The sequence below is a fragment of the Cebus imitator genome, unplaced genomic scaffold (genome assembly GCF_001604975.1).
Source record: "Cebus imitator isolate Cc_AM_T3 unplaced genomic scaffold, Cebus_imitator-1.0 Scaffold354, whole genome shotgun sequence".
NCBI classification, from domain to species: Eukaryota; Metazoa; Chordata; class Mammalia; order Primates; family Cebidae; genus Cebus; species Cebus imitator.
Window position 1 is genome coordinate 2,175,030 of NW_016107669.1, and position 26,637 is coordinate 2,201,666.

A 26,637-nucleotide genomic window follows, 5' to 3' on the forward strand; every position below is an offset into this window, starting at 1 on the left:
TTTGATATATATCTTCTAACAGCCCAGTTTGTCTCCTCTTGCCTCAGGCCATCAAACTCCAAAGGGTCAAACAACCGGAGTCTTGAACAATGGCTCCCTTTTACTGTGGACCCTTAGATAGATCTCTGAGGAAGATCTGACTGCCACCTTCCCAAAACAGCATCCCCTGACAGCAGGAAGCAGTTAAGATTGGTCTACCTTTGTATTCTAACTGCAGTTAGAGTTACCTCTTCAGAGGCGGGAATGTGGAGGCAGGGGGCAGACAAATGCCTAAGCAGATAGGGGTGGGTGCCTGGTGAAATCCAACCTTCAAGCCAGAAAGAGTCCTGGGTAAATCCTTGAAATGGATTGAGAACCTGCCTTTCTGTTTGCTGTGCTTTCGTCTGACTGATTCCCAGCCTCACCTATTTTACATATACCTACCCTTTCCTAATTTGTTTTCCACACTATCATGCCCACCTTTGTGTGCTGTCTTTGCTTTAAACTGTTTTGCATATTCACACACCAATCAGCACACACTCCCTATTCTGAGCCTATAAAAAGCCAGGGGCTCAGCCATATTGAGAGCTCTCCTGCCTTTGGGGTGGGGGAACCATCTCTGAGTCCCCTCTGAACTAAAAGCTGTTTCATCACTCAATGAAACTTGCCCCTTTGCTCACTCTTCAAGTGTCTGCACTTCTTCCTGGTTGTGAGACAAGAACCCTGACCTAGCTGACCTAAGGAGCGAAAAATCCTGCATCATTGTGACAGACATTGAAGCAGAGGACCCAGCTAAGGCAAGTCAGGATTCGTGACCCACAGAACTTGTGAGCTAATACATGTGTGTGGGTTAAAACGGAAAGAAAAGGCTGGATTCAGTGGCTCACACTTGTAATCCCAGCACTTTGAGAGGCTGAGGTGGGAGGATCGCTTGTGTCCAGGAGTTTGAGACCAGTCTGAGCGACATAGTGAGACTCCTAACTCTACAAAAAAATTAAAAATAAAACAGCCAGGTGTGGTGGTGTGCACCTGTAGCTCCAGCTACTGGGGAGGCTGAGGTGGGAGGATTGCTTGAACCCGGGAGGTGGAGGCTGCAGTGAGCCATAATTGTGCCATTGCACTCCACCCTGGGTGACAGAGGGAGACCCTGCCTCAAAATACCATAAAATAAAATATTTTTTAAAACTGAAAAAAGAGAATATTCAAAATTTATAAAAAACTCATACAACTCAATAGTAGAAAAACAACTAAAAAACCAACTAAAAAATCGGCAAAGGACCTGTATAGACGTTTCTGCAAAGGAGACATAAAAATGACCAACAGTGTATGAAAAGGTACTCAACATCATCAATCACTAGGAAAATGCAAACCAAAACCATTATGAGGTATTACCTCACACCTATTAGCACAGCTATTAGGTTGGAGAAAGGGAACTCTTTACACTGTTGGCGGGAATGTAGATGGGCGTAGTCATTGAGGAGAACAGTGTGGAGGTGCCTAAAGAGATTTAAAATAGGATTATCATATGATGCAGCAATCTCTCTTCCGGGCATCTGCCCAGAGGAAATGAAATCACCATCTTGGGAAGACAGTTGCATTCCTGTGTTAATTGTAACATTCTTCACAACAGCCAGGGTGTGGAAATAACAGAAGTGTCTGTTGACAAATGGCTAGAGTTGCAGATCACCATTTTATGGACAGAAACCTTGAGGTCAGATGTTAGGGCATCCTCTGCAACACGCTCTGTGTCTGTATCTTGCTTTCTTCAGGGCTAACCCAGGAGCAAAATTGGCATCTCTTCTATTTCACTCATGCACCAAAGCTTTTACGGAGAATTTATGGAGACGACAGAAAAGATCATTTTAATCACTTCCCTTTAAGTGAACTATACTTTAAAAAAAATCCCATTTAACATGACTTCCCTCCCCATCCTTTTTCCCATATAGATTACTAAGCTCCCAGTTTGTTTTTATTTTCCAAACATATTCTGTTCATGTACATACCCTTTTTTTAACCTTTGTATGTACAGCAACCTACCACCTTGATTTCCTTTTCTTTTACTCTTTTTTTTTTTTTTTTTTTTTTTTGGACGGAGTTTCTCTTTTTTTTTTCTTTGTTTTTTTTATTTGCCCAATCTCGGCTCACCACAACCTCCGCCTCCTGGGTTCAGGCAATTCTCCTGTCTCAGCCTCCTGAGTAGCTGGGATTACAGGCACGCGCCACCATGCCCAGCTGATTTTTTGTATTTTTAGTAGAGACGGGGTTTCACCATGTTGACCAGGATGGTCTCGATCTCTTGACCTCGTGATCCATCCGCCTTGGCCTCCCAAAGTACTGGGATTACAGGCGTGAGCCACCGCGCCCGGCCTTCTTTTGCTCTTTAAGGCAATTTCTCTGTCTCTTCATACTTGCTCACTCCATTAATCTTAGGGCTCAGCAAAATAAAAGATCCTGAGATGAACAGGATTGTAAGGCATGACCCACGTCAACAGGAGCTCGGTATTTCTTTCTTTCTTTTTTTTTTTTTAATTATTTTTAATTGATAAATGAAAATTATATGTAATTGTGTACAAGATCTTTGAAATATATACATGTGGACTAGCTAAATTGAATTAATTAACATATGCATTACTTCACATATTTATCATTTTTCTCTGTGGTGAGAACAGAAAAATCTACTCTCTTAGCAATTTTGAATACAATACATTCTAATTAACCATAGTCACTATACAATAGATCCCTTGAACTTATTCCTTCTATCTTACTGAAATCTCGTATCCTTGGACCAACATCTCCCCAAACCTCTGACCCTGTGCCCCACCTGCCACCTCGCTAAGCTCCTGGTAGTCATCATGTAACTTCTACTTTTATGAGTTCAAATTTTTAATGTTCCGCAAATGAGTGAGATCATGTGGTATTTGTCTTTCTGTGCCTGGCTTATTTCACGTAATACAATGTCCTCCAGGTTCATCCATGTCTTCCCCAATGACAGGATTTCCTTCTTTTTTTATGAATGAATAGTACTCCATTTTGAGTGTGTATGCCACATTTTCTTTATTCATTCATCCATCGATGGACACTTAGATTGGTTCCGAATCTTGGCCGTTGTGAATGAAGCTGCCCACATGGGTGTGCTCTTTGACATACTGATTTCATTTCCTTTGGCTATATACCCAGTAATGAGATTGCTGGATCATACAGTATTCTAATTCAAATTTTTGGAGGCACTTCCATGCTGTTTTCCATAATAGACATTCTAATTGAAGTGAATGTAAATTAGGAATTTTGCGTTTCTTATCCATCTTTGTGTCTCCAGTGTCTGGCACCCAGCAGTTAGTCAATCTTTAGTTGTGGAAAGAATGAGAAAACAAAAGGAATTGGTGACTTTCTACCATTACACCCTTTGGGATTTTACTCCCTCTATCAAGTGAGTTATTAAAGCATTTATTTCAAATGCATATGATATTTTATCCCCCAAGAGAAGTTCTGGTAAATGCAATTTCCTCATCTTTCTACATAACCTTAAATAAGAAAAGAGGAGTGTGGGCCAGGATCATGTGGGAGGGAAAGATTTTAATGGAAGCTTAGGGACCTCAGGGACCTACGCTAACAATAGTGAAATAATTTAAACTAGCAGTTTGAAAGCATTCTGGCAATTGTTAACATTATTTCTTATCTCAACTATTTAAACAGCCTCCTAGCTTGTCTTCCCACCATTAATTTTTTTCCTGCCTCCTTTCACTCCACACATCACATCCTCAAACATAACTCATTAAAAAAAGAAAAAAAAGATTGTGTCACTTGCTAGTTTGAAGACCTTGACTGGCTACTCATTGTTCACAAAATTAAATAAAAAATCCTTGAGCAAGACATCGAACACCTGTCCTAGCAGGTTTTCAAACCTTAATGAAGACATTGTTTCAAGCTCTTTCTTCCAGCCCTCATCCCTTCTCTCTGTTCTGTGCACTGTACATAGTATCTTTCTTCATAGCACATGTTGTCATTGCTATTGTGTAAATTGCCTTCAAGTGTTTTGGTGGAGTGACAGGTGCAAACAAATTAAATCTTCATAATGACTATTGTGTCTGTTTAGACTCATCAGCTGGGATGGGCACGGGCTAGTCATTCATTAAGAGGGTAGTAACACTGTTGTACTGGTCATGAACTACTTTAATAGGATTAAGGAGCCAACCAGGTACTCTGCCAGGAATCTCTCTTGTCATATCTGAAATAATTCCATCATCCAAGATTAGTGAATTTGTGTTTAAGGTCTGCTTGGTATTTTTTTTTCTTGAGATGGATCCTGCTCTGTGCCCAGGCTTGAGTGCAGTGGCATGATCTCAGCTCACTGCAACCTCTGCCTCCCAGGTTCAAGCAATTCCCTGCCTCAGCTTCCCAAGTAGCTGGGATTACAGGCACCTGCCACCATACCCCGCTGATTTTTGTATTTTCAGTAGAGACGGGGTTTTACTATGTTGGGCAGGCTGGTCTTGAACTCCTGACCTCATGATCCATCCGCCTCAGCCTCCCAAAGTGCTGGGATTACAGGCATGAGCCACCACACCTGTCCTGCTCAGTATATTCTTACAAACAAATGCCTATATTTCTCACCCCTCAATTTGCAAATACAGTGAGGTAGATAAGTCACTGCGCTCAGAGAATTACAGGAGCAAACAGAGAAAAAAAAAGCGAAAGAATGGGAATGAGAATAACAAATCAGAGATCTTTTAAAGAGCATGATTCAAGACTGTGTAGTTCAAACTCCCATTTGAGGCAGGAACTCCCTCTGCAATATGTCTGCCAGGTTGTCCCAGCTTTTCCTGATTAGTTTAAGGGGTAGGAAAGCAGATTAATCTTCATTGTATGATAATAACAAGCTCTTGTCTATGACCATGCCACCCTGAATGCACCTGATCTCAGAAGCTAAGCAGGGTCGGGCCTGGTTAGTACTTGGATGGGAGACCGCCTGGGAATACAGGGTGCTATAGGCTTTTCTTTTAATTATTAAAAAAACAAACAAAAAACTCTTATTAATTATTTCACTGCATTAAAGCTCTAGTAGTTGATATTGTTTTAATCCTGTCCACTCTTTGACCCCCAAAGATCCGTTTTCATCCTGAGCTGAAATCTTCTTTGAAGGATTCCATCCACATGGAACTCGGTCTTTTTGTTACCCTCTGGTACCCCAGAGCAAAGGTCTGAATCCTCTCCTGAATGATGTCATAGTTCCTTGAAGAGCTCTCACACCTTTCTCTGCCTCTCTGGTATCATGGGGTCTCTTCAGGTGAACATCCTTGCACTATCCATCATTCTTTACAAAACCTAAGTTCCACAGCCACATTTCCCTAAATGGCTTCCTTTGAACCCCTCTAGCTGGTAAATTTTCTCTTTAAAATATGGTATCCATACTAATAAAACTGTAAATGAGAACAAGAGGCCATTTAAAATGATGTAATTGACAAATGTTTTTAACCGGCAATTCTCAGTACTTGGGAGAGTGAGATGAGAGGTGTTCGACCTTTCTTCAACATAATTGGTGTCTCAAGAATATTACAAATATTATTACTATTTCACCTGGCACATTTCCTTACAGGAATCCATCCTTAGGAAATAATAATTGTGGGATCAAAGATTTTTGTGTAATCGTTTTCTTTTTTTACATTATTTTACTTAAAAACACCATTCTAAACTGCTTTCTTAAGTATAATTGGTATACAATAAACTGCACATATTTAAAGTGTACAATTTGACATTTTTGTTTTTTTTTTGAGACAGAGTTTTGCTCTTGTTACCCAGGCTGGAGTGCAATGGCGCAATCTCGGCTCACCGCAACCTCCGCCTCCTGGATTCAAGCAATTCTCCTGCCTCAGCCTCCTGAGTAGCTGGGACTACAGGCGTGCGCCACCAGTCTGAGCAACATAGCGAGACTCCTAACTCGACAAAAAAATTAAAAATAAAACAGCCAGGTGTGGTGGTGTGCACCTGTAGTTCCAGCTACTGAGAAGGCTGAAGTGGGCGGATTACTTGAACCCAGGAGGTTGAGGCTGCAGTGAGCCATTTTTAGCTGCAGTGAGCTAAGATTTTTTTGTATTTTTAGTAGAGACGGGGTTTCACCATATTGGCCAGTATAGTCTCAATCTCTTGACCTCGTGATCCACCAGCCTCGGCCTCCCAAAGTCTTTTTTTATTATTGTGGCTAAACACACAGAACATAAAATTTACCTACTTGATAAATTTTGACCTAGGTACCCCTTTGGAAACCCTCCCTTTTGCTCCTTCCTCCCATCCTGCTCTAGACAACCACTGATCTACTTTCTGTCACTGTATTAATTTTCTTTCTTTTTTTTTGAGACAGAGTCTTACTCTGTCACCCAGGCTGGAGTGCAGTGGCATGATCTTGGCTCACTGCAACCTCTGTCTCCTGGGTTCAAGTGATTATCCTGCCTCAACCTCTCGAATAGCTGGGATTACAGGCACACACCACCACGCCCAGCTAATTTTTTTATTTTCAGTAGAGACGGAGTTTTGCCATGTTGATCAGGCTAGTCTTGAACTCCTGACCTCAGGTGATCCACCCACCTCAGCCTCCCAAAATGCTGGGATTATACGTGTGAGCCACTGCCACTCAGCCTCATTTTCATATTCTAGAAATGTATATAAATAGAATCATATAGACTGTGTTTGTTTTTGGTGTGACTTACACTGCTCATAAATCCTTCTCAGACATATGATTCTAGGTTATGAAAGACAAGGAAAGTCTGAACAGCTGTTTCAGGTTGAAGAACACTATAGAAACACGACAAATGTACATCTAACCTTGTGTCAGATCCTGACCTGTGAAAGCTATTATTGATACACTTAGTGAAATTTGAATGGGGGTATTTGAATTATATGATAATTTTGTATTCATGTTAATTTTCTGATCTGAATGGTTATACTGAGATTACGCAAAAGAGTACATTTGTTTTTAGAAAATGCATATTGGAGTATCAACAGAAAACAGAGTATTATGTCAGCTTACTCTCAAATAGTTTATGAAATACACACACATATATATATTTATGCAGATATATATGAGACAGGGAGTGCAAATTTGGTAGTAAAATGTTAACAATTGCGATATCTGCATTGAGGGGGAATTTTTTTTTTTTTTGAGACAGAGTTTCGCTCTTGTTACCCAGGCTGGAGTGCAGTGGCAAGACCTTGGCTCACCGCAACCTCCGCCTCCCTGGTTCAAGCAATTCTCCTGCCTCACCCTCCTGAGTAGCTGGGACTACAGGCACGCGCCACCATGCTCAGCTAATTTTCGTATTTTTTTTTTTTAGTAGAGACAGGGTTTCACCATGTTGACGAGAATGGTCTCGATCTCTTGACCTCGTGATCCACCCGCCTCGGCCTCCCAAAGTGCTGGGATTATAGGCGTGAGCCACCGTGCCCGGCCTCATATGGAAATTTTTTGTAGTGATCTTGCAATTTTTTAGAAAGTTTGAAATTATTTGAAAATTCAAACTTGTAAATTATAAAATGAATATATGCTTACTGTAAAAATAAATCTAAACAGCATTCTGGTATATCTAGCAGCGAGTAAATATCATTGCCAGTATCAATCTCCTCAGATAAACTTGGAGATACATACGTATCTATATATATTGTAAATTTATTTTTTATTTTTAGTTTTTGTTAGGTAAATAAAGTCTTGCCCTATCACCTGGGCTGGAGTACACTGGCACAATCATGGTTCTCTGCAGCCTTGAACTCCCAGGTTCAAGTGATCCTCCTGCCTCAGCCTCCTGAGTAGCTGGGACTACAAGTGTGTACCACCATGCCCAGCTGACTTTTTTTTCTTGTAGGGATCAGGTCTTATTATGTTGCCCAGTTGGCCTTGAACTCATGGCCTCAGGTGATCCTCTCACCTTGGCCTCCCAAAGTGTTGGGATTATAGACATGGGCCACTGCACCCAACTTGAGAACATTTTTATATAGTTATAAACACACATTTAAAACACCTGATATTCTGCTATTGGTTTTTTCTATTTAACAATATATTGTGACTGTCTTTTTCATATTGTTCCATATATATTTACTTCTCTTTGTTGTTTGATGTTTTACAGACAGGGTCTTACTCTGTTGCCCAGGCTGGAGTGCAGTGCTGTGAACATGGCTCACTGCAGCCTGGAACTGCTGGGCTCAAGTGATCCTCCCACCTCACCCTCCCCAGTAGCTGGGACCACAGGCTCATAGTATTAAGCCCAGCTATTTTTAAAAATTTTCTTGTAGAGACAGGTCTCACCATGTTGCCCAGGCTGGTCTCAAACTCCTGGGCTCAACTGAGCCCCGTTTCTCAGCCTCCCAAAGTGCTGGGATTACAGGCATAAGTCACCACACCTGGCATTATTTTTTAATGTATTCATTTCTGTACTTATTTTCAATTCTTCTTTACTATTTCCTGTGAGTTTAATTTGCCGTTGTTTTATTACATTCTTTAGATAGAGGCTTCGATCATTGATTTTTTTCAGCCATCCTTACCTTTTCTAACATGTTTATCAATTTCCTTCTCAGCATAGCTTTCCTTGAATCCTGCAAGTTTTGATATGCTACCTACCACTCAGCTCAAACATTTCCTCATTTCCATTGGGGTTGCATTTTTACAATGGCTTAGGTCAAAGAGAGAGAGAGAGAGAGAGAGAGAGAGAGAGTGTGTGTGTGTGTGTGTGTGTCTGTGTGTGTTTTAATTTCCAAAGTCATGTAGTATATTTAGTTTTAGTTATTGATTTCTAGATTTATTCCATATGATCAGAAAATATATTCTGTATGATTTCGAATCCTTTGTAACTGTTAAAACTTACTTCATGGCCTGGCACGTGGTTCGCTTTGGTAAATGCTTCATGTGTACTTGCAAAAAAATGTATTTTGTAGTTGTTTGGTATAGTTCTATGTTTTATGTGTTCTATAATGTTGATTAGAACATTTGTTAATTGCACGTTTACATTTTTCCACACTTTTAAAATTTGGTTTTGCTTACTTGCTCTGTCACAGAAAGAGATTAAGATATCCTACTATGATTGTGATGATCGTGGATTTGTCTTTCTCTTCCTCTCCCCCTTCCTTCCTCCCTTCCTCTCTCTCTCTCTCTCTCTCTCTTTCCTTGTTTCTTTCGTTTTATTTCCTTTTTTCTTTTTTAGACAGCGTCTTATTCTGTTGCCCAGGCTGGAGTGCAGAGTGGTGTGATCTCGGCTCACTGTAGCCTCTGCCTCCTGGACTCAGGTGACCTCTCATTTCAGACTCCCAAGTAGCCACAGGTGTGTGGCCACCATGCTCGGATAACTTTTTGTATTTTTTTAGAGATGGGGTTTTGCCATGTTGCCCAGGCAGATCTCAAACTCCTGAGCTCAAGCCATCTGCCTGCCTCAGCCTCCCAAAGTGCTGAAATACAGATCAGAGCCATCACACCTGGCCCATCGTTTCTAATTATACAACTCCCATTGTTGGAAAAACTGCCAAAAGAGTGTGCATAAGTAATGAATCATTTTCCCTTTGGGAAGCTTCTCCAAGTAACCAAGCGTAGTCTCACTTTTTAAAGAGGGCTCCACAGTGATCTGAAAGTTTCATAATCTGCTGGTAGTGTTTGTTTAAATGCGAGGAGGTCTCTTATGACAACTAAGATGCAACTCACTATGGTTTTTGTTGTTGCTGTTTTAAGAGACAGAGTCTCCCTCTGTTGCCCAGGCTGGAGTGGTGCTGGCACAGCGCCTAGGCTCAAGCAATGCTTCTGCCTCAGCCTCTGGAAGAGCTGGGACTCCAGGTGCATACCACCATGCCAGGCTAATTTTTAATTTTTTGTAGAGATGGGCTCTTGTTAGGTTGCCCAGGCTGGTCTTGAACTCCCAGCTTCAAGCAATCCTCCCACCTCAGCCCCCTAAAGTTCTGAGCATGAGCCACCAGGCCCAGCCCACTATGTTTTTGGGAGGGAGGCAAGTTAATGCCAGGCTTCTCAAGAAGGATGATATTGGGAATGCACATGGTTCCCCTAGAAAGACCAGGGGTGTCAACAATTGCTGGGCCTTTGGGGAACCCACATCAGTGGGGTTGGAGGAAGGAGTACAAATGACAGTTCTTCCAGTGTGGCTTCTTGGCTAGTTGGTAAGTCTTGAGGTTCTTTGTTAAGTTAGAATAATTGAGGCTAGTTGTTTTTGGAAAGACTACCTGAGGGTAACCAGTCCAATCTGTCCTGTGTGCCTGTGCCACTGGCTGAGTGGCATTTGTTTACCCTGCAGGGTGACTGAGGATGGGAGTGAAGAGGACACTCAGAGGTGCTGATAGGTGCTTAGTGTGGGAAGTACAGGGGTTGGGGCCATCCTCTGATGTTACCAGCAGTCTTCTTGGTAAGGTTAAGGGAATGGTTATCAAACTGTGGTTAGAGCTATCTGACAAGGTGGCAAAACTACAGTAAAATTCAAGGTACTTGCCACCGTTTGGGAGAGTGTCATTAAGGCATTTTCTCTGTGAGGAAGGCTCTAAGGCAGTTTTGAAAGACAGAGTATCATTAATGTCCCTCCCTCCTCTGTATATCACAGAGTCTAAGGTGTATCTTCCTCATGTGCCAGGGTTGTTGCTTTCCTTTCACCCCAGTCGTCCCCTAGTCACACCAAGCCCAGAGGGTCAGGTGCAGGAAGGATAGTACATTTTGATAAAGTTTACGGAAATGCCTTATGTCCACCGCTGGGGCCTGCACAGGCTACGACAGGAGGACTTGGTGAGCAGTGTATTCAACTCTAAGTGTTCATTACCTTACGACAAGGTCAGCCCAACAAGAGGCTGCAGGTGGCTGAACCAGAATTAAGTTCAAATCTCCTAGCCTTTTGTCCAGCATTACTCTGAAGGGTACACCAGCCCAGCTGGCCTAGTATTACCATTAAGGGAAAGAAAGAAACATCATGCCCAAGAATGGTCAGGCCAAGATCCCAAATTTTCATAACCCTCTGTTCCTTTCATCTAGGACACGATCCAGGAAGCAGCTAAGCAAAATAATCCCTTTCTGGAGAATGCTGTATCCAGTGACTAAACTGCGTTACCAAATTGTGTGGGCCAGGAGGAGGTGAGGGAGGTGGAGTCAGAAATATTTTTTTAATTAAACTTTTTGTTTTGAGGTAATTATAGATGCAAATGCAAGTTATAAGAAACAATACAGAGAAAGCCTGTGCGTTCATTACCCAGTTTTCCCCAATGGTAACATTCTGCAGAATTACAACATCTCAATATCTCAGCAATATCCTGTGGATACCATCATGCTGTTAATAAACATTTTCATCATCCCACAGATCCCTCATGTTTTTCTTTCATAGGGAAGCCTACTTCCCTCCTACTCCATTATCTCCTTAATACCTGGCAAACACTCATCTGTTCTCCATTTGTCTAATTTTGTAACTTGAAGGATGTTACATAAATGGAATTACAAAGTATGTATGGAAAGCATCCAGTCTTTCACACTCAGTATAAGGTCAGTTGTAGGTACTTTGGTAGGTGTTCTTGATCAAGTGTGGAAATTCCCTTCTATTCCTATTTTTCTGAGCATTTTGATGGTTCTGAATTTTGTCAAGTGCTTGTTCTACATTGATTGATATATTCGAGGGATTTTTCTTTTCTTTAGATTGTTGGTGTCAGGAATTGCATTGATTAACATTCGTTTTTTGTTTGTTTGTTTGTTTGTTTTTGAGACAGGGTTTCACTCTGTTGCCCCAGCTGGATTGCAGTGGTAACTGCAGCCGCAACCTCCCAGGCTCAGGTGATCCTCCCACCTCAGTCCCACCTGTGCCTGGGACTACAGGTGCGTAATACCATGCTGGGCTAATTTTCATATTTTTTGTGGAAATGGGGTCATGTCATGTTGCCCAGGCTGTTCTCAAACTTCTGGGCTCAAAGGATTCGACGGCCTCAGCCTCCCAAAGTGCTGAGATTACAGGCATGAGGCACCACACCCAGGCTGATTGACTTTTGAATTTTAATTTTGCATCCCTGGAAAAAACTCCACTATGTTGTGGTGTATAATTATTTTTCTATATTGCTGAATTCCATTTGCTAATACTTTGTTAAAGATTTCTGCATCGTCACCTTGTGATAACCTGGAAAAGGCAGGAGTCTCGGATTTCCACTCAGCCTCCATTCATGTACGAGTGAGTAGGGCCAGGGTTTCTCCTGTGGCGTTTGGCTGAAGTAGAGCCATTACTGCCTAAAAGTTTTTATGTCTTTCTAGGCTTCCCATTTCCTGGTCCTTGACTAGAGACAGCAGGCTTCATTGAGACTTTTTTTTTTTTTTTTTTTTGGTCTGCGCTTGTTGCCATTTTTGGGTTACTGCCTTCTTCAGCTCCAAGTTTGGGACAAAGAAACAACAAAAAGGAAGCCCAGGGAACTCAGCATCATGTCTTCCCTTGGGTTCTGAGAATTCTAGTTCATCTGTCTTCTCTCAATCTCTTGGAGTCTTCTTATGTTGGAGAATATATAAAGTCCAGGATTTTTTGTTGTGCTTAGCAGGAGAAATGGAATACTGCTGTCTACTCCATCTTCCTGAAAGCAAAAGGATTCTTTTTTTTAAGTAGATTTTTGGTCAATATCAGATGCTGTTGATGGTAATCAGTGTGAAAGGTTAATCAATACCTTGAATATCAGCCCATTGTTGAGTGGCTTCTGTGATAAAAGGTGCACTTTTGTGAGATTACAAATGATTCGGAAAGCCAAACGCATGACACATTACTTTCAAGGTCCATATTCAAAGGTTGCCCCTTCATGGATTTCCTTGACTGCCAGAAGGATTAGAGTGTTGTGGTTCCACTCATGTAGTGCCAATTTACTCGGTGAGCAGGCTCCTGCATTTTTGGGGTCTTACAGAGTTATGATAATATTGCAGTCAGGTCCATTGAAACTGAGGTATCTGACTATCCAGTTGTGGCAAAAAGACTTGTAGGTGGCCCATGTGATCTCTACCTCCTGGCCTTTCAGAACTGTGGATGGCCACTGAGAGCCTAAGAGCAGTCTTTAGGAGCTAAGGGCAGCCTCTAGCTCACATCTAGAAATAAACTGGGGACTTAGTCCTACAACTGCAAAGAAATGAATTCTGTCAATGACCTGAAAAAGCTCTGAAGCAATTCTTCCCCAGTAGAGCCTGCAGATGAGAATGCAGCCCAGCTGACATCTTGATTGCATCCTTGTGAGAGCATAAGCAGAGGATCTAGTTAGGCCATGCCTAGACTTCCAACCTTCAGAAACTGTGCAGTGATATACATGTGTTTCATGAAGTACTAAATCTGTGGTAGTGTATCTAATCTGTTGCACAGCAATAGATGACAAATATACCAACAAACAAGACATTGTCATTGTAGTGAAAGCTTGGACACTCACAATAAATTGTGACCGCTGCAGGGATGGCAAATGGCAGATGAGTTTATGTATCCATGATGGAGTACTGCAAACATATGTTTGCAGACATCTGTGGCATGCTGGGATAGGGGCTGGGTCGTGGAGGTTCTTTTAGTATCTATTTTCTAAGGTGGTTGTAAGAATTAAATGTGATAATGCAGGTAAAAGTGGTTTAATGCAGGATCAGGCGCCTTCCATGGTGTGCAGCCCAAGGAGTGTGGCTCTTGTCATCTTATTGTTTCAATGAGGTCACGTTTCTGTCAATATGCACAAATTATAACGGCAATTGATTTGCAGATCTCTTACTTCTTCCCCTCCTCCTAACCAACTGATCAAAACACCGGTTCACCCTCCAACCACTTTACCAAGTTCAAAGCAACGTCTGGCGCAGTCCTTTCTCAAATAACAAAGCAATAATTTCCCTTTTCCCTGCAACAGCGCAAAAACCCAAGCAGGTCTGCCGGACCAGTCTCATGCCCACCCCTGGTCATCTCCGACAGACAACTACAATTCTGGTTAGCAAGGACCTCAACGAAGGGCTCGTTAGGGTTTTCCCTCCCGCGAAGGAGAGAATGCCGTCCCCAGGGAGCAGGCTCTTGGGCCGTTACTGGCTCCCTGGAGAAAGTGAAGAGGGAGGAATCCCAAGGCGCGGCCCGAACGTCCTTTGGGGGCGTGGGCAGCCCGGAGCCTCTTCCACGCCAAGCACCAGGCGCGCCTTATTTTCAGCCCCCAGACGGCTCCCCATGATTCTGTTTAAACAGAGCGGCCTGTCTACACGAAGGGGCGTAGCGAGGCCGGGGCGGGGGCAAGACCTGGGAGTCGGCGACCCCTCTCGGCCCCGAGCCGTCCCGGGCGCGCAGCCGCCGAGTGCCACATCAGCGCCGGCGCCGCACTTCCACGTTCCCTCAGAGGATGCAGCGAGCGGGCCGGCGGGAGGGGCGGGCCTGCGGGAGGGGCGGGCCCCAGGCCTCCAGGAGTGGCGGGCCGCCCCGCCAATCGGCGGCAAGCGAGGAGCCGCGGCCACCAATGAGCTGGGGTTTGTGCCAGCCGCGGCCGCCGAGGCCCTTGCCCCGCGGGGGAACCGATGAAGCACATCTGGACAGCTGTGCTGAGGGGCTGTGCGGCCCCCTCGCGGGCCGACGTCAGCCGAGCACGTCCCCCACGTCCGTTCCTTCTCGCCGCTTATTATTTATTCGTTCTCCCAGAGAAGCAACCAGGGACCCAGAAGTTTAAAACTTTTTCCCCCTAATGCGAGACGTGGCCAGATCCCATCCAACACACAGTTTAATTTTCATGGGGCTCTGGATCAAAAGCACAGAAACAGCAACAACAAAATCCCAGCTGCTGTCTGATTTTAAACTGGCAAACTGGGAAAAATAAAGAGTTGAGTAAACAGACCAAGTTGGGTAAGTTTTGGATACGTGCTGGATATCATATTTCTCTTGCTGTGATCTCTATCCTGTGTCTTTGCTGTTCTCACCAGCTTCCTCTTCAACCAGGGGAGAAAAATCACGCTTGGTGCCACAAACTGGACCCTTCGCTCCCTTCTCTTCCTTTTCGCTAACAATTTAATTTAAAAATTTTTGGTTTGGTATTAAATTTTTCTTTTTTTTTGGTGCACTAGTTTTGAATTTTCTGGGAACAGAAATTTGACTGGCATTCTGTTGTAAACCTCTAACTCCAAAATTGAATTATTGATAAATTTATTTCTCTGTTTTCTTTCTGTGAAAATACTGTGCACATTTGTAAGCCAAAATCGTCTTCTATCCCCAACTCTGGGGGTGTTTTGATGGGAGATTAAAAAAATTATCTGACCTATTCAGAATTAGCACTTTTGCTTCTGTTAATAGGATGTTTAATATAATTATGTAAAAACCGATATTATGTAGGTAGTTGCTGGATTTTTCACTTAAATCTGGAGTTAGCTGCAAGCCAAATAGATGTCTTTTTGGTACTCTCCTATCCAGAGTGGAATACCTGAATTCCTTCATAATTGTTAAAAAACCCAAAAAACTAAACATGTGACAGACCACTTTCTGTGTTCATAAACTTATAATTGTATATTTATATAATATATCGTATATTATATACAATACATTATATAAAGTATGTATACTAGAGTATATGTAGAGTATACATATAGAGTATACGTAGAGTATATGTAGAGTACACTCTACATATAGAAAGTATATGTATATAGAAAATATATATACTAGAGTATACATATACTCTACATATACTCTAGTATATATATTTTCTATATGCTGCATGTATATTTTTTGTTTGTTTTTGAGACAGATTCTCACTCTTGTTGCCAAGGCTGGAGTGCAATGGTGCAATCTCGGCCCACTGCAACCTCTGCCTCCAGGATTCAAGTGATTCTCTTGCCTCAGCTTCCCGAGTAGCTGGGATTACAGATGCCCGCCACCAAGCCTGGCTAATTTTTGTATTTTTAGTAAAGACGGGGTTTCACCATGTTGGCCAGTCTGGTCTCAAACTCCTGACCTCAGGTGATCTGCCTGCCTTGGCTTCTCAAAGTGCTGGGAGCCACAGTGCCCCACCTTATAATTGTATATTAAAACAATAATTCTATCAAAATAATATGCAATTGTTATATGTACATGCTTGCAGATAGTTCCAGTATATATTTCAAGATTTAGAAACAGAATGATGAAAAATATTGAGTCGGGTGAGTGGCCTGAGGCCCACTCCATCTGAAACATCTATAATCCCCTCTGTTGAGGCAATGTTTTGGATTTGAGACTTTTGTCATATGTTATTTACTGTCATGGGAGAGCTGGATAGAATGTATCTTTAATTTCTGGCTCAGAAAGCAGTAGATGGGAATTTAGTATGATAATTAAAAGTTGCAGAGTGTGTTTCTGGTTCAGAAAAGTAATGCATACAAAGTGGGTGGAGCAGCTGAAGTGATTTGGAGGAAGGCAGGCTTAGAAGGAACAGTGTTGCAAAAAAGCAATGTAAAGGGCCAGGTGGCCTGGTTCAATTCACAGCCCCACAGTAACTTATCTCCGGCAAGTTCCTGAGCCCCTCTGTGTCTCAGCTTCCTCCTCTGTAACATGGAGAGTTTCCTCCTCTGCTGTCAGCTTCCTCCGCTGTAATGTGCTGATAATAATGGCACCTACCTCATCATGGGGTTGTCTTGAGGACTGACTTAGCATACATGAAACACTTGGAATAGTTCTGGCCCATAGTCCCATAGTATGCCTCTGCTGTTGTACTCACTCTCCGTGCCTTCCTTCCCAGCCTGCACTGCTGCACGTCAGTTTCCCCAGCTGCCATTCTGACTGCTGCTCCAGCAACTGGTATTAACTGAGTGCTGACCACTTGCTAGCCAGCATTGTATGAGGCTGTCAAGGAGAGAGAGTCTTGAATTAGGAGTGAGGTAGAATTGATCATCTTAGGAAGATCTAGAAGGTTCTGGAAGTGCAGGGGACGGAAAAAGGCCATCTGTTGTAGGATGACTTCCGGGAAGGGCTTGCATTTCTGGGAATGGGTTTTGCCAAACAGTTTTGGTTTGGGAATGGGAGGAAGGGAAGAGATTATACAGCAACAGGAGCATTTTAGGAGGAAGGAGACGCAGGGGCAAAGGCACTGTGTCTGCAAAGTGAGGAACTATTCTGGGGCTGTTGGGACATTGGGATAATCTGTGGGAGGTTAGTTCAAGGAAAGTTTGGAAAGGTGGGAGAGGTACGAAGGTATAGCATGAATTACCTGATGAGGAAAGACAGGCTTGGGAGGTAGATTGGTGGGGAGATGGCAAGCTGAACTGGCAGCAGTTACACAGAAGTGTTTCTGGAATAATCCATCTCTGGGATATACTCTCCTCTCTTGCCCAGCATTCCCTTCCCATCTGCTTCACTGCTTCTGTCATTTCCATCCAAGGAGATGGGCAGGCAGGGATGGGCAGTGAGTCTGGGTCCTGTGTTCTGGACTCATTCTGTGGTGGCTGTCTTGGAGCTCTGCTTCAGTGGTCTGTGTTCAGGGCAGTTACCCAGGCTACTTTTTGTTAACAGGCCGTGCTCTAAAGTCTTTGACATGGATGTGATTGCTACAACCCTTCCCATCCTCATATACACCCTACTGTGTGCCGAGTAGCTCTTTCTCATCCTGCTGATAGAATCATCTACTCACATTGTAAAACGTGTAACTTCATAATTTACAATTATTGAAGTAGACAAGAACTGTAATATGCACCTAAGTGGAGGGTCAATTTGGATTTCCCTTGCTTTCTCTTCTGTGAGAACATTGTTCTGTGGTAGAGAGCTGTGCCCAGTATTGCTGTTGACCACCTATGTGACCTCAGGCAAGACACTGAGCCCTTGTGGTCCTCCTTGCCATCACCTGTGAACTGATCTCTAAGGCCCCCTTTCTCTTGGATGATCATTTATTCTTCTCCCCCGATCCCTGGAACAGTCCGTTATGCACAGATGGCTATTTGATACATCTATGACTAATATTTTCTGATCACTTAATACGTGGTGGACGTTCCGATGATGCACGTCATCCTCACATCCATCTTGTGAGGGTTGGTACCTATTTGTGTCCTGTTTTTCTAGCTGAGGAGACAGGAGCAAAGGCAGGTTAAGAAATTTGCCCAAGATTACACAGCGAACAGGTGGCAGGTGCAGACCGAGTCTAACTTTGGAACCCAAGCCTTAACCAACAGGCTGCACTACCTTGGGTATAATATAGCGATGACTGCTCTTGTTTGTTGTGGTGACAGTTGAGAAGTACATGGAAGGAAGATCATTGGAGAAAGGGCATACTTGGAGAGATTGAGTTGATAAAACTTGCTTTGTAGGGCCAGAATATCAACATGAATCTCGTCTATGATATGTGCTCCACGTGGAAACTGGAGACACGTGGATCTCATTGCAGGCATGCGCTCTGTCTTTTCACCTTGTTTGAACAAAACCCACATAGCACACGGTTGTCTAGTGGACGATCAATACATGTCAGTTGAATGACTGTCCCCTTTGAAGAAGGAAGTTGTGATCACACTGTTTTTATTTAAGAAAATAAATAGAAAACTATGAAATGTCCCAAGACTTGTGGGAAAATGGGGCAGATGCTAGGTAAACATTCCACTCTTACTTTTGGGGCATACAGCTTTCTCTTTTTATTTCTGGAGATGCTGTGGTTTTGGGCTAAGTACTTCTCATGGTGAATGTCAATGAAGGGCTATTTTCAGCGTATAGTTATTAATCACACCCATTCTGAATGTGGCATCTACCTTATTGGGAATTCATTCCTTAAATATTTTGTGTATTGAATCAACTTTAAAATATTTGAAAAATGTTTTAGTTTGCTCTTTATCTAATGTAGTTGCTCTTATCAGTATGTCCTAGTGACTAAGCATGCAGGCTTTGAAGTCAGGCTGTGAAGGTTTGAATTTCAGATCTGATTCTTAATAATGTAGCCTTGAGCAAGACACTTTCTAGAAGGTTTTATTACCTGTAATATGGGGATACTCATATGCATTACATGAGGAAATCTATGGAGAGCATTTAGTATGTCATCTGGCTCACAGTAAAACCTGTACAGGTAAGCAATTCTTTTCTTTTCTTTTTTTTTTTTTTTTGAGACAGAGTTTCACTGTCGTTGCCCAGGCTGGAGTGCAATGGCACGATCTCGGCTCACTGCAACCTCCACCTCCTAGGTTCAAGGGATTCTCCTGCCTCAGCCTCACGAGTAACTGGGATTACAGGCATGCACCACCATGCCTGGCTAATTTTGTATATTTAGTAGAGATGGGGTTTCTCCATGTTGGTCAGGCTGGACTCGAACTCCTGAGTTCAAGTGATCCACCTGCCTCAGCCTCTCAAAGTGGTGACATTACAGGCGTGAGTCACTGCTCTCGGCCATAATTCTTTTTTTATTGTGGTAAAATATATAATAACATAAAATTTACCATTTTAACCATTTTTAAGTGTACAGTTCAATGATATTAGGTACATTCACATTGTTATGTGACCATCACCACCATCCGTCTGCAGACATTTTTCATCTTCCCAAATTAAAACTTCATACACATTAAACAATAAATCCCTGTACCCCTTACTTTATCCGCCTCCGAAACCAGTATTCTACTTTCTATTTTTATGAATTTGACTATTCTAGGTACTTCATATAAGTGGAATTATATAATATTTATTCTTTTATGTTTATCTTATTTCATTTAGCAAAATGCCTTCAAGTATCCATGTTGTAGTATGTGCAAGAATAGCCTTCCTTTTTAAGGCTGAATAATATTTCATTGTATGTATATACCATCTTTTGTTTATCCATTCATTTGTTGGTAGAGGGATTTAGGTTGTTTTCATCTGTGATGGTTAAGTATGTGTCAGCTTGTCTAGGCCACAGTACTGAGCTATTTGGCCAAACGTTATCTAAATGTTTCTTTGAAGGTATTTTTTAGTTGATGATATGGTTTGGCTTTGTGTTCCCACCCAAGCCTCTTCTTGAATTGTAATCCCCACAATCCCCATGTGGCGAGGGAGGGACCTGGTGGGAGGTGATTGGATCATGAGGGCGACTTCCTCCATGCTGTTCTCGCGATACTGAGTGAGTTCTCATGAGATCTAATGGTTTTATAAGGGGCCCTTTCCCCCCTTGCTTTCTCCATTTCCTGCCACCATGTGAAGAAGGTCCTTGCTTTCCCTTTGCCTTCTGCCATGACTGTAAGTTTTCTGAGGTCTCCCCAGCCATGTGGAACTGTGAGTCAATTAAACCTCTTTCTTTTATAAATTACCCAGTCTCGGGTATTTCTTTATAGCAGTGTGAAAATGGTCTAATACCAATGAAGTTAATATTTAAATCAGTAGACTTCTAGTATGGCTGCTAGCCTACTCTGTAGGTGTTGGACTTGCCTCCACAATTGTGTGGACCAATTCTCAAACTCAATCTTCCCATGTGTGTGTGTGTGTGTGTCTGTGTGTGTGTGTGTGTGTGTGTGTGTGTGTGTGTATCCTGTTGGTTTTGTTTCTCTGGAGAACCGAGGCCCCTAACTAATAAGCCATCTTTTGGCTACTGGGAATAATGCTGCTATAAGCATTGGTGTACAAATATCTAACTCCATGCTTTCAGTTATTTTGGGTAGATAACCAGAAGTGGAATTGCTGGATCATATGGTAATTCTATGTTTAATATTTTGAGTAACCATCCTACTGTTTTTTCACAACAACTGCACCATTAATTCTACATTCCCACAGCAGTACACAAGGGTCCCAGTTTCTCCACATGCTTACCAACATTTGTTATTTTCTGTTTTTAGTTTTAAAAATAATAGACATCCTAATGTGTGTGAAGCATCTTGTTGTGCTTTTGATTTGCATTTCCCTAATGACTAGTGATGTTAAAGATCATTTCATTTGCTTATTGGCCATTTGTAAATCTTTTGCCCATTGTAAAATTAGGGTTTTTTTTTTTTTTGGATTGTAGGAGTTCCTTATATATTCTTGATATTGATTCCCTATCAGATACATGATTTGTGGATATTTTCTTCCATTTTTTTGGTTACTTTTCCACTGAATTGGTAGTGTCTTTTGATGCATAACAGTTTAAAATGTTGATGTTGTCTAATTTATTTATTTTTCTTTTTTGCCTGCACTTTTGATGTCATATCTAAGATACAATTGCCAAATTCAATGTCCTGAAGCTTTTTCCATATGTTCTCTTCTGATAATTTTACGGTTTTAGCTCATATGTATGTCTTTGTTCCATTTTGAGTTAATTTTTGTAAATGGCATAAGTTAATAGGTGTTCACCTTCATTCTTTTGCATGTGGATAGTTAAGCAATTCATTAATAATTTTAATCAACCATTTTAATGTTTATATCTATGTAGATATCATTAGCATAGACATAGCCATAGTATAAAAATATTGATTTATTCTTGACATTTTTCTAATTATGTCTAAAGTACTGATTTTTTCTTACAGAATTACTCAAAAGTTCTATACTTGGATTGGGTACGGTGGTTCATGCTTGTAATCCCAGCACTTTGGGAGGCTGAGGTGGGTGGATCCCTTGGGGCCAGGAGATCAAGACCAGCCTAAGCAACATAGTGCAACCCCATCTCTAGTGAAATACAAAAATCAGCTGGGCGTGGTGGCACGTGCCTGTAATTAGGAGCTGTGAGGCAGCAGAATCGCTTGAGCCTAGAAGGTGGAGGCTGCAGTGAGCCGTTACAGCACCACTGCACTCCAGCCTGGGCAGCAGAGTGAGACAAACAAGCCAAACCCCTACACTCTGTAGCTTTTAGTATTTCCAAGGAAAAATTATTGTAGCTTTTAGTATTTCCAAGAAAAATTATTCCTGTGGTCAAAGGGTAATGGTGGCTATTAGCTATTTTTTTTTTTTTAACTATTTTTACCTTTTTGTGGTGTTTAGAATTAAAAAAGCAATGTCCTCATGTCAAATAAAATTGAAATAGATTGTACAGAGTCCAAAATAATGGGTCCCCTTCTATTTACCTGTTTCTTCCCTTCCACTACTCTCCCCAGAGGTAAACTTTGTTAATAGTTTGGTCTATATTTTTCTAGACCTTCTCCAAGAGTCCATTCACAGGCAGAGATCTAAACATAAATATTATTTTAAAATATAAATAGGACCATATTTTATACATTATTCTGACTTTGTTTTTTTAAAAGTCTCAACAATATAAAATACACACATCTCAATCTGTCCACTGAGACCTAGAGATCTCACAAGCATACTCTGTGGTGGAGAACAGACAACAGCATTCAAGTGAAAGAATGCTCTTTTTCTATAAGACGTAACAGTGGTACTGGGCTACATTTGCTGAACGAGGCCTGTTTACACTCATCCCTCTCTCTGGACTCTTGGCTCCTCTCTGTGAACCATCAGCCTGACTCTTTCCAGTCTTGTCTGACTTTCATTGCCCCTGCCAAGGACTCTCACATTTGGCTGTCTCTGTGAAAGTTCAGAAGACAACAAATTCTTTCTGCGTCCACCCACCACCACTTCTAAGCAGCTTGGGCCCCTCTGGTGCCATCAGCAATCCTGAAGTGGTAACAGGTCCAGAGGCAAATGCCTCCTTTCTTCCTGCTGTTTTGTGCAAAGGTTGCTATCCTCTGTGGCTTAGTTTATTTCTCCTTCAAGAGAAATTTTAAGAAAATGACCAGCAAGGTGGTGCTTTCCACAGCAAGGAAGTGAGTGGTATGCCTGCACCTTTCTTTAGAATTCCTGAAATTCCACAGGCTTAAAGACACATACACAATATTTTACTAAATTCTTTTTAGTAGATGAGAAAATGGATTTTTAGAAAATGTGATATGCTTAAGGAAACTGATCTTTAGAAAGATAAATTGTATTTTTTAGAAACGTGAACATTTCTCTGATTTTAGTTCTCCTTTCATTGAACATTCCCACTGCCTCCAAAAGATAGCATATTACCCCTTGAGAATTCTACAGGCTAGTCCTGTGGTACTTAACCTATGTGCAGCTGAATTGCCTGTGGAGTATTTAAAAAATACACCCATGCTTGTCCTGCCCTTGGAGATTCTCTTTCAGAAGGTGTGGGGTGAGGCTAAGGCACCTGTGAAAATTCCCCAGAGATCTGATGCTTGGCCTGGATTGAGAGCCACAGATCTTCGTGGGAGGCATTTCCCAGCCGAAGTTCCAAACCCTCACAGGTGGACTGGTTTCCTTCGTTCCTGACAACGCTTAGATCCGGCCTCACGCAGTCACAGTTGGAGGAAAGCACTACCTAAGGTCCTAATTAAAAACAAATAAAATGGATGGAAACTCCTTCTTCTTGGATGTTTACAGAGGCTACCTTTTTATCCTGTTGCCTCATTCCCGTGAAAACTCGAGTGTCTCACTAAGCTGAAAGGTGGACTCTTTCTCACCAGTGTTTATAGAGCTTCTATTAACTTCACTTTTTTTGGAGCCAAACGTCCCTCAGTGCCGCAGTCATTCCGTGGTAGTGACACAGGTGTTCAGGAGACATCTGAAATCCCCCTCAATGACCTGCAAGTGTAATTAGTCCATTTTCTGACTTAAGTCAACACCTAGGGTTGCCTCAAATAGACCCAATTCTTAGTGTGCAGAGACTGTATGTACCTCGGACCCGGAGTTCATCACTAATTACATTTTCAGTAAAAAATATTACTTTTAATTTATCTTAAATTTCAAAAAAGAAAAAGAAACCAAAGTGAAATTTAAGCAATTTCTGAACTTTCAGACGGATGTCTCTTAAAACGAGACATATCAGTTCCTTAAAGATTCCTCCAAAGGTAAAGAAATAAAGTAAAATATCAAAATGTTGGGATTATTAACTACTCTCATAAAATTCAGAATACGTTCTTCAAACATTTGTGTGTAGAGACTGTGTCTACCTCAGACCAGAGTTGACCACTAATTACATTTTCAGTAAAAGATATTACTTTTAATTATCTTAAATTTATAGACCTACATTTTTTATTACTACCCTCACACTGTGAAATACAAGAAGGATAAAGTTCCAGATCTGACCTTGACATGTCTAGGTATGGATTTTTTGTTTTGTTTTTTTAAATACCTTTTCTCTTAATGTGTCCTTTCAGTTTGAAGACTCATTGCCTTTCTTCACCTCAGGGAGTTTTTCACCAATTATCTAATTTTTTCTTTCTCCTTACAAGCCAGGAATAATTCAGACTAATGATCATGACAAACTGTTGCAGGCAAATTAAAAAAAACCAAAATCGAGGGATATATCGTAGTCATAGTAAGAAATGCATTTAGGACAGCTTTGGGGATTCTGTGTATCATCCATCTATCTATCTATCTATCTATCTATCAATCATCTATCTATCTATCTATCTATCTATCAATCATCTATCTATCTATCTATCTATCAATCATCTAACTATCTGTCTATCTAGCTATCCATTTATCTATTTTTAAATTTGAGACAGGGTCCCACTCCGTTGCCCAGGCTGGAGTGCAGTGGCATGATCATAGCTCACTGCAGCCTCAACCTTGTGGGCTTGAGACATCTCCCTGCCTCAACCTCTCAAGTAACTGGGGTTACAGGTGTGTGCCACTGTGCCCAGCTAACTTAATTTTTTTTTTTTTTGTAGAGACCGGATCTCCCTGTGTTGTCTAGGCTAGTCTTGAACTCCTGGCCTCAAGCGATCCTTCTGCGTTGGTCTCCCAAAGTGTTGGAATAACAGATGCAAGCCACTGCACCTGGCCTAAATACTGTATATTTTAATAAGTAATGAAAATTAAATAATATTAAAAATGTTAGCAAGGAAGAAAACAAATTATAGAAAAATGCTCACATTAAAATCATGCCATGGCTAAACCTTGGGGATAAAGGCCAGAGGAAGCCAAAGTGAAAAGAGGGTAAAAAAGGTTGTGCAGAGGAAGAATGGGGAGTATTGGGGTCAGACTCCTTCCAGGCATCTTACCTTTCAGCAGGTACCCAGGAGAACTGACCCCCAGCATCCCTGGTGTTTCTGTTCCTCCTTCTGCACTGACCTCTGTGTGTGTGTACTTGGGTATGAAGCTGGATTGTCAAAGAGAAGGATGATCTTGTTTTCTTCTTGCTGCTCCTTCTCCTCCTTCTCCTTCTTGTTCTCTTTTGAGACACAGTTTCACTCTGTTGCCCAGGCTGGAGTACAGTGGCACGATCTCGGCTTACTGCAGCCTCCACCCGCTGGGTTCAGGCAATTCTCCTGCCTCAGTCTCCCTAGTAGCTGGGACTATAGGCATACACCACCATGCCTGGCTAATTTTTGTATTTTTAGTAAAGTGAGGTTCACCATGTTGCCTAGGCTGGTCTCGAACTCCTGACCTCAAGTGATCCGCCTACCTCAGCCTCCCAAAGTGTTGGGATTACAAGTGTGAGCCACAGTGCCTGGCCTCTTCTTGCTGCTTCTATGACTTCTTGGACAGGTTGTTTCCAGTGGAGGAGCAGACAGATGAATCAATACCTCATCCACCTGGGGCAAGTTTGGGAACCTCTCTATATAAATTAAACCTCATTTCCTCAACAGAAAATGGGGACCGTTCCTCCTTACTTCTAAGTGTCATTGCAGAGGTTTCATGAAGCGATGGGATTTTGTCCAGCGTAAGGTACTGCACAAAAGTGAGTGATTCTGTGACCACAGTCTTGCTATGAAGCTTTTGCTTCACAGGAAGATGCATTAACAACTAATGACCGAGTGACTGTTGATTAGGTGTCAACCTCTTCTCAGGCTTCTTCTTATTTCACCCTCACAGACAGCTTGTCGGGACGAGGCTATCGTTATTCCCATTTTATTGATAAGCCCAGAGAGGTTAAGTAACTCCTGCAAGGTCACACAGTGGTGGAATTAGGATCTAAACATAGGGTAGCTTCACTCCAGTGTCTGAACTGTTAACGTGTATGCCATGTTTAACGTTCTTTTCAGGAATGAAACAATGTTGTTGGTTGCCACTTTTCAGAGAACTGGCGGGTGCTCAGGTTTAATGCAGGTGGGCAGAGGCGTCACTGGGTGCTCTAGCCTCCGTATCCTGAACTTCCAGCTTGCTTTTACTGTCCATTTCTAATCCCGGGAGAGTGAAACATTGTCTCCTCTATCCAATCCACTCTTGCTCAAGCATCCCTCACCCTTTCCGTGACTTACTGCAAAGGTGTCTCAAATTATCTGTGGTAAAGGACCAGTTCCCAACCCACCTCTGAGTCCATTGTAGCCTTATATTTTTGTAAAAAAAAAAAAAAATGGCTTGTATATTGCCACAATGTTAAGCTACTTCAAGGGGTTTAAAAGCCTCTAAACATTTTGTGTCCGTTTCTGTCCTCGTGGATGGTAACAGCTGGTAGACTAGCGCTGGTCCGCAGGCTGTGGTTGAAATAGCACTGCTGCAAGGGAATGCTGACTTTGACGCTTGCCCCCTATGACCCATGCACCACAAAGCAACTGAGTGGTCCTTGAAAAATACAACTAAAAGTCACATCATTTCCCTGGATACACCCTCCAGTAGCTTCCTATTGCATTTAAAATAAAACCCAGATATTTACCAACAGCCCAGAAGTCCCTGGGTCGTCTGGCCCTGCTGGTAGCCACTCGCTTCCATCTCCTTCTTGCCTGCTGGCTATCTCCAGTGCTAAGGAAACGGGCCGGGCGCGGTGGCTCACACCTGTAATCCCAGCACTTTGGGAGGCCAAGGCGGGCGGATCACCTGAGGTCAGGAGTTTAAGACCACCCTGGCCAACATGGTGAAACCCCGTCTTTAA

The 26,637-nt window shown here is 42.2% G+C and overlaps 1 protein-coding gene and 1 pseudogene across 4 annotated transcripts in view; both read left to right on the plus strand.

Moving 5' to 3' along the window:
• Positions 1-4,861: 4,861 nt before the first annotated feature.
• Positions 4,862-4,970, plus strand: LOC119467944 (annotated as a pseudogene).
• Positions 4,971-14,438: 9,468 nt separating this feature from the next.
• Positions 14,439-26,637, plus strand: part of TMEM45A (transmembrane protein 45A) — an 80,979-nt gene continuing 68,780 nt past the window's right edge. For 2 of the 4 annotated variants that reach the window (XM_017506372.2, XM_037730592.1), the window contains exon 1: positions 14,476-14,795. The gene's annotated coding sequence lies outside the window, so the exon portion shown is untranslated. Of the gene's footprint in view, positions 14,796-26,637 lie in introns of all 4 variants that reach the window. The other 2 variants (XM_037730590.1, XM_037730588.1) reach the window with 2 other exon arrangements.